This window comes from Peromyscus maniculatus, chromosome 21 (assembly GCF_049852395.1).
Source record: "Peromyscus maniculatus bairdii isolate BWxNUB_F1_BW_parent chromosome 21, HU_Pman_BW_mat_3.1, whole genome shotgun sequence".
Taxonomy (NCBI): Eukaryota; Metazoa; Chordata; class Mammalia; order Rodentia; family Cricetidae; genus Peromyscus; species Peromyscus maniculatus.
Window position 1 is genome coordinate 30,330,794 of NC_134872.1, and position 6,000 is coordinate 30,336,793.

A 6,000-nucleotide genomic window follows, 5' to 3' on the forward strand; every position below is an offset into this window, starting at 1 on the left:
TGGAAAAACTCCACCACTAAGCAGTCCTCTATAAGTCCTGTGCCTGTTCAGTTGGCAGCTGCCCTTTCCACCTTGGCAGAGGCAGCCACTCTCCTGGATTCCTCCTCATAATAAATCTATTGAATGAGGTATGTGTGAAGACCTTCTTTCGCTTGACTGGAACAGAGAAGCAAAGGCATCTCTGCTGGGAAACTCTTACCGGAGTGGAGCAAAGAATAACAATGTTCTTCAGAGCAGAACTATAACACTTTCTCTGAGGGAAACCTTCCCCTAGTGGAGCAGAGTTGTTACACTCCTGGGGATCTGAGAGTCTAACAACTTCACTGGGGAAACCCTCCCCTACTGGGGTAGAGTTGTTACATTGTGGAAGCCTTTCCCTGGAGCAGAACTGTAAGGTGCTATGCTTAATAGTGACTTTGAGGTATTCCTTGGCTACTGACTGCCAGAATGCTTTTCCATCTAAGCTGCAACGCTTATGGTTAGTATATAGTAACACTTGTTCTAACAGATGAAAATTGAAACCAAATTAAAAAAAATATGTTCAAATAGGAAATTGGGTAAATATAAAGTAATCGATAAGACATTCATAAATCAAGCCTAGGATGTAAACCAATAATGTAAATGCAAACACGAGACAGTAAACCTTAATCCCTGGAGGCAACCAAAAAACGGGAAACAAAACTCACTCTAGCAAGGTCCAGTAGATTGGAGATTCCTAGTCTATCAGCCAGTTTTAAGTCCAATTGCTCTGTAAACAACCAACAGCTACTCCAAGATACAAGGACAGGAGCCCAATGCAGCCACTGCCCAACATGGAGTTGTTAGTGTTCTTCATAATGCCTCCTTGTGATGTCACCACAAGCAACTGACCAATCACAGCTGGTCAGAACTGACAGTGGTTTGGATAAGGTTTTGTACCACAACCAGTAAGTACACTGAGTATTTTGCTCATTGCTAAGCAAATATGAACTCTAGGGAGGAAGGGTTTATTGGTGCACAGGCTTTCAAGAGACACTGAAGCCATGGTGGTGGGAGCATCTTGTTCCATACAGAGCTGGTAGTTATCTGCCTGGTGACCCTGCAATAGAAGTTCTCTATCCCCAAGTGACAAGTTCCTGTAGCGAGCTCCACATCCATGTGTTCCACAAATTCCCAAACTAGAAACCAAGTGCTCAACACATCTGACTTTTAACAAAACCCCTGTGGTACTTTGAATTAGCGATGTCTCATACAAACTGGTCATTTGAGCACATGGACACACAAGGACAGTTGATGGTACAGTTGGGGAACTTTATGGTGGAGCCTTAGTGGCGAAGGTATATCACTGGGACTGTCCTTGAGATGAACAAGCCTAGTCTGCATTTGTGTTTCTCTTCCTGCTTGAGTTTGAGGATGTGGCACTCAGTCTCCTGCATTTGCCTTCAAGCTTTCAGCTAGCTGTCATGCCTCTGTCAAACCAATGTGGGCTTGTATCCTTCCAAAAATCAGCCTGATATGCTTTAAGATCCCATGTCTGTGAACTTTTATCACAACATAATAGCAACCAATAAGCATGGGCTTAGCAAAGATGGTTTCTACCCATCCCCACACCACCCACATGGTCCAGAAGTCAAGGCAGATTGGTTGCTGTCTCATAGTCACATGTTAACTGTCTCTTCTGCCCACCCCCACCGGAGAATCAGTGAACCCTGCAAGTAGCCTCAATTGCAGATCCATTCCTCTGTCATGTAGCACAAGCCTCATATTAAATAAGCCTCCTTTTTGGTGGTGGTGGACCCCCTGTCCCTAGAGAAACCTTGATGTCCATGGAAACATATTTTATCTGATAGAGATGAAACTACTTCAGACTCCCACTGAGTGGTCATCATTGCTAGAGTCCTTTCGCCTGGAAGGAGGATCTCTCTTAGCATCTAAGTTCCTCTATAACCTCCCGTCTTTCATTGGCCTCCCTAATAAAACAAATTCATACAATGAGAAATACAAGAATGAGTGGAAAACTCAAAAGTCTAAATAAAACTAGGCAACACAATCTGTAAGAACCAAAGGGTCAACAATGTCTTGTTACCGGGAAAATTCACTGATGAATGCAGCAATTTAAAATAACTGTAATGATGCCCAAGTATTTCAGTAGTCCATAAAACTGATGGAAGGGATACTTTCAAATCTTCATAAACTCTTTTCAGAAAGCCCTTACACTCTAACCAAGTAAAGTCACCTTGAAAAGAAACAAGAATTTGACAGTATCCTTGACTAAGAAATGGGAATATCCTTAAGGAGAGTACTAGATCCTTGACTTCATAGTCAATGACACATTAAAAAGATGATTCTTCATGGTCGGGATCCCTTCACTGGGAACACAAGAATCAAGCCACATACAAAAATTTACAAAGTGTATAATATAGTTATCCATGAAAAAGAATGAAATGCCACTGCCAGGGACAAACATGGAACTAGACCAAGTTTTATTACAAACAATCCAATTCTACAAACACAAAAATGTTAATTTTTGTGTGTCTGTATATATTCAAGGGGATGAATTTTTTATATTTGTAAGTATTGGTCACATCGGCAGGGAAGTGATATAGACCTGGTGAATATTGCCGCAGTTCACTATAGGAGGACTATGAAATTCTGATCAAATTCCTCAATGTATTCATGCATACCACCAAAGTATAAAATTAGCCAGAATATGGGTAACAGTGACAAATGAGGTTGAAAGAAATGGAAAATCTCAGTCAATGAAGAAATAGAAATACAGCCAAATTTTAAAACAAATAAAAAAAATGAATGTCAAAAAATAAATGCCAAGCATGAAAAGCCAAACGGGAAGCTCACCTTTCCAAGATCCCTCTGACTGGGAAAGTCCACATCTATGAGAAATAGTCTAACTGCTCATCCACCAACCACCTCCTTTTCTGAAATACAAGGACAAAACCCAGCCCCAGGTAGTGCCTTATGTGGACTGGTATCTAGTTTACCTCACAATGAGTCCTTGTGATGTCACATGCAATGGGCCAATCAAGGCTCAAGAAAACCCACATTGTTGTTGTTGTTGTTGTTGCACCCTCTAACTTTCTATTTTGAACACTATACCAATTCATCCCATGGCTGTGATCGAATAGCTTTAAATGCTTTACTTATGAGTGGAGAACACACTTAACCTCGGATTTATAAGTGCCTAAGGAAACATAATGGGGAAACTTGTAGGATGGACATCAGGAGTGTGATGCAGTTGGTAACATGGCGTTGTCATCCCCTGTTCCTCCCTCACCTAAGATTTTCTGGTTGGTCCTGTGTGCAAGGATTGCACAGTGTCCCCAACAGCACAGCCTGGTGATGACCAAGTATACAAACCTACATGACAGTAGTGACATTCCACATCAAATCTCACTCAGGGACCGTTGCCACGTCAATAATATTAGTTACTGTAACAGAAAAACAATGATAGATTGCAGAAACTTGAGCTTCCTGCTGTGAATGATTGATTGATAAATAAAATGCGGATTGGCCGGTAGCCAGACAGGAAGTATAGGCAGGACAAAGAGGGAGGAAAATTCTGAGAAGTGGAAGGCTGGGGGAGGGAGATGCTGCCAGCCGCTTCGATGAGTAGCAAGATGTAAGTTACCCATAAGCCACGAGCCACTTGGCAAGGTATAGATGAATAAAAATGGGCTGAGTTTAAGTGTAAGAGCTAGACAGTGGTAGGCCTGAGCTAATGGCCGAGCAGTTTAAGTAATATAAACATCTGAGTGATTATTTTATAAGTGGGCTGTGGGACTGCGGGGAGGGGGGGGGGTTGGTGGAACCTGGAGAGAAACTCTCCAGCTACAGCTTCCCATGGTAGTGGACACAGGTATATTAACTGCTTCTAGGAGAATGTGTGTGGGTTTTTCATGGAATTTCACTTCAGCCCTCAATTTCTATAGTAGTTTTGCCTTTTTCCAGACTTAGCTCACCATAACTACATAACTACATAACTACAGGCTTTAATGGTGACATTTAGAGTGGTGGTGAGTTTACATGAGAGCAGACTCACTGACATTGCATGCTCTAAAACTCACAGCACATTAACATCTGTCTCTGATGGTCATGAGACTCACATTGTCACTGGGAGTTTGTCAAATCATATGTCTCTGACATGATTCTGTCATCTCTAAGTAGCATTAGTGAAAACATTAGCATGCATCAGCAGTCAACCAGTGTGCTTAAAAATTCTGAATGTCATATCCCTTACACAGTCTCATTCTATGTTTCTGTCTCCTACTCCCATCATTTAACTCAGAAAGCATGGGCTCCATGACTGACCCTGATCATGTTCAGGAATGTCTTTGTTGAAACTTATTTTCATTGTCCCCATTGATTGCAAGAATTTCCCAATGCATTTGGGATTCTTGAACGCAGCACTGGTCACTTGTGAAAAGGGGTGAATAGAGAGAGAGCAGGCATGGCAGGAATCAGGGCCTGGTGCCTGCTAGGTCGGGAGGATACTGAAAAGATTTCCAAGGCTGGCTCAGTGATGGCTGCGGGAAGGACAGGATAGCTGAGGATGAAGACAAAGCCTGCAGTCTGTCCTTTGTGACTGGGGACTACTTACTGATATAAGGCACAAACTTCCTAGGTCTGAGCTGATGGATTCCTAACCAGATGAATGGAAAAAACAATATGTTTTCTTTGGCCATACCTCATGTTCTTTTAGAAATTGAGAGCCACATCCCACGGGTCACACAACATCACAGCATCATTTACTCATTCTCTTAGGAACACTGGAGCAATATGAACGGTACAAAGCCCCTTAGAGCCATGACCTTGAGTAACTTACATGGGCATTCCATGGGACTCCTAGGTCTTTCCTCTTCGAACTAAGCACAGCGGCATGTTAGTACAGAAAATGAAGTCACAAGGCCTATTACCCACTCAGTGTCCTTGGCATGGACTGCTATGGAAATCTTTTACCTTCATCTAATCTCCCCACTCTGCTGAGCTTTCACTCCCATAGAGTTCTCATGGTATGGATTGCATCTGGTTCTCTCTGCTGGGCAGTGAACCAGGGATCAGGAGATCCCATAGTCATTTTGTACCAGGCCACTTGTCCTTTGGCCTTGGTTTTACATTTAGCTTCATTCTTACAATCCATGGAGAATCAACATCATTTGGGTGTCATTTTCCCTATGAGGTCTTGGTCACTAACCTATGACATTGAATGTCTACACAGTATGCAGGAAAACCAAGGTGGGAAGGTAGGTATTCTGTGGTCAAGACACAGAGGATGGTCAATGGCGATGGCATTCCACATTGCTTTACTGGGGTTTGCATCTCTGTGGAGCTGTCCTCCTTAAGTCTCACCAGGTGGTTTCCAGAGCCCACTGGTGTCAGAAGTGGTTTACCTTCCCTGGGGCCCCAGCAATGGAAAAGCTGTGGAGTAGGCTGCTGGGTGAGAGCAGGGAAGGTGAACACAGTAATATGCCTTTCCATCGGGGCTTTACTCATGGGCAGTCTGCTTCCATCAAAGGTCAAAGGTGCATCAGTCCTTCCTTGACATAGTCCCAGCCACCTGGATTAGCCTACTGACCACCCAGCACCGGATCTGCCAGACCTTCAAAAGTGCTCAGACTCAGCTCCAGCAGTAAACCCTCATGGCTCACGAATGTATCTGCCTAATGACACCAATATATTCCCAGAGTAATAGCTATGTTTTCTTGTCCATCTACAGACCTCATCTCAGTGCCCCCTACCCTTGGTGAGTCAGAACTTGTTCAGTTGGGATTATACTGAGCAGTGTGTACTGGGAAGCAGAGTGGTGTGCTGCAGGGACTTACAACTTAGTGTATGTGGTATTGTTGGTGCAGGTTACATATTGCTGTGTCAAGCCTAGCATTGTTGTGGGTATTTTCAAGAGAGCAGGCAGGATACATAAACTCCTATGTATCAGGCCCTGTTGGCCCACATCTCCCCCACCAAAACTGCTTTATGCAGCCTTGCTACACTCCATTTTTCTATTTC

General features: G+C 43.3%; 1 long non-coding RNA gene across 3 annotated transcripts in view; it reads right to left on the reverse strand.

Moving 5' to 3' along the window:
• Window positions 1-2,974, reverse strand: part of LOC121824701 (uncharacterized) — a 71,433-nt gene extending 68,459 nt beyond the window's left edge. For 2 of the 3 annotated variants that reach the window (XR_013046676.1, XR_013046678.1), the window contains exon 1: window positions 2,836-2,974. This is a non-coding gene — a long non-coding RNA (uncharacterized LOC121824701). Of the gene's footprint in view, window positions 1-686; window positions 1,216-2,835 lie in introns of those variants that run through there. The other variant, XR_013046677.1, reaches the window with a different exon arrangement.
• Window positions 2,975-6,000: the final 3,026 nt, after the last annotated feature.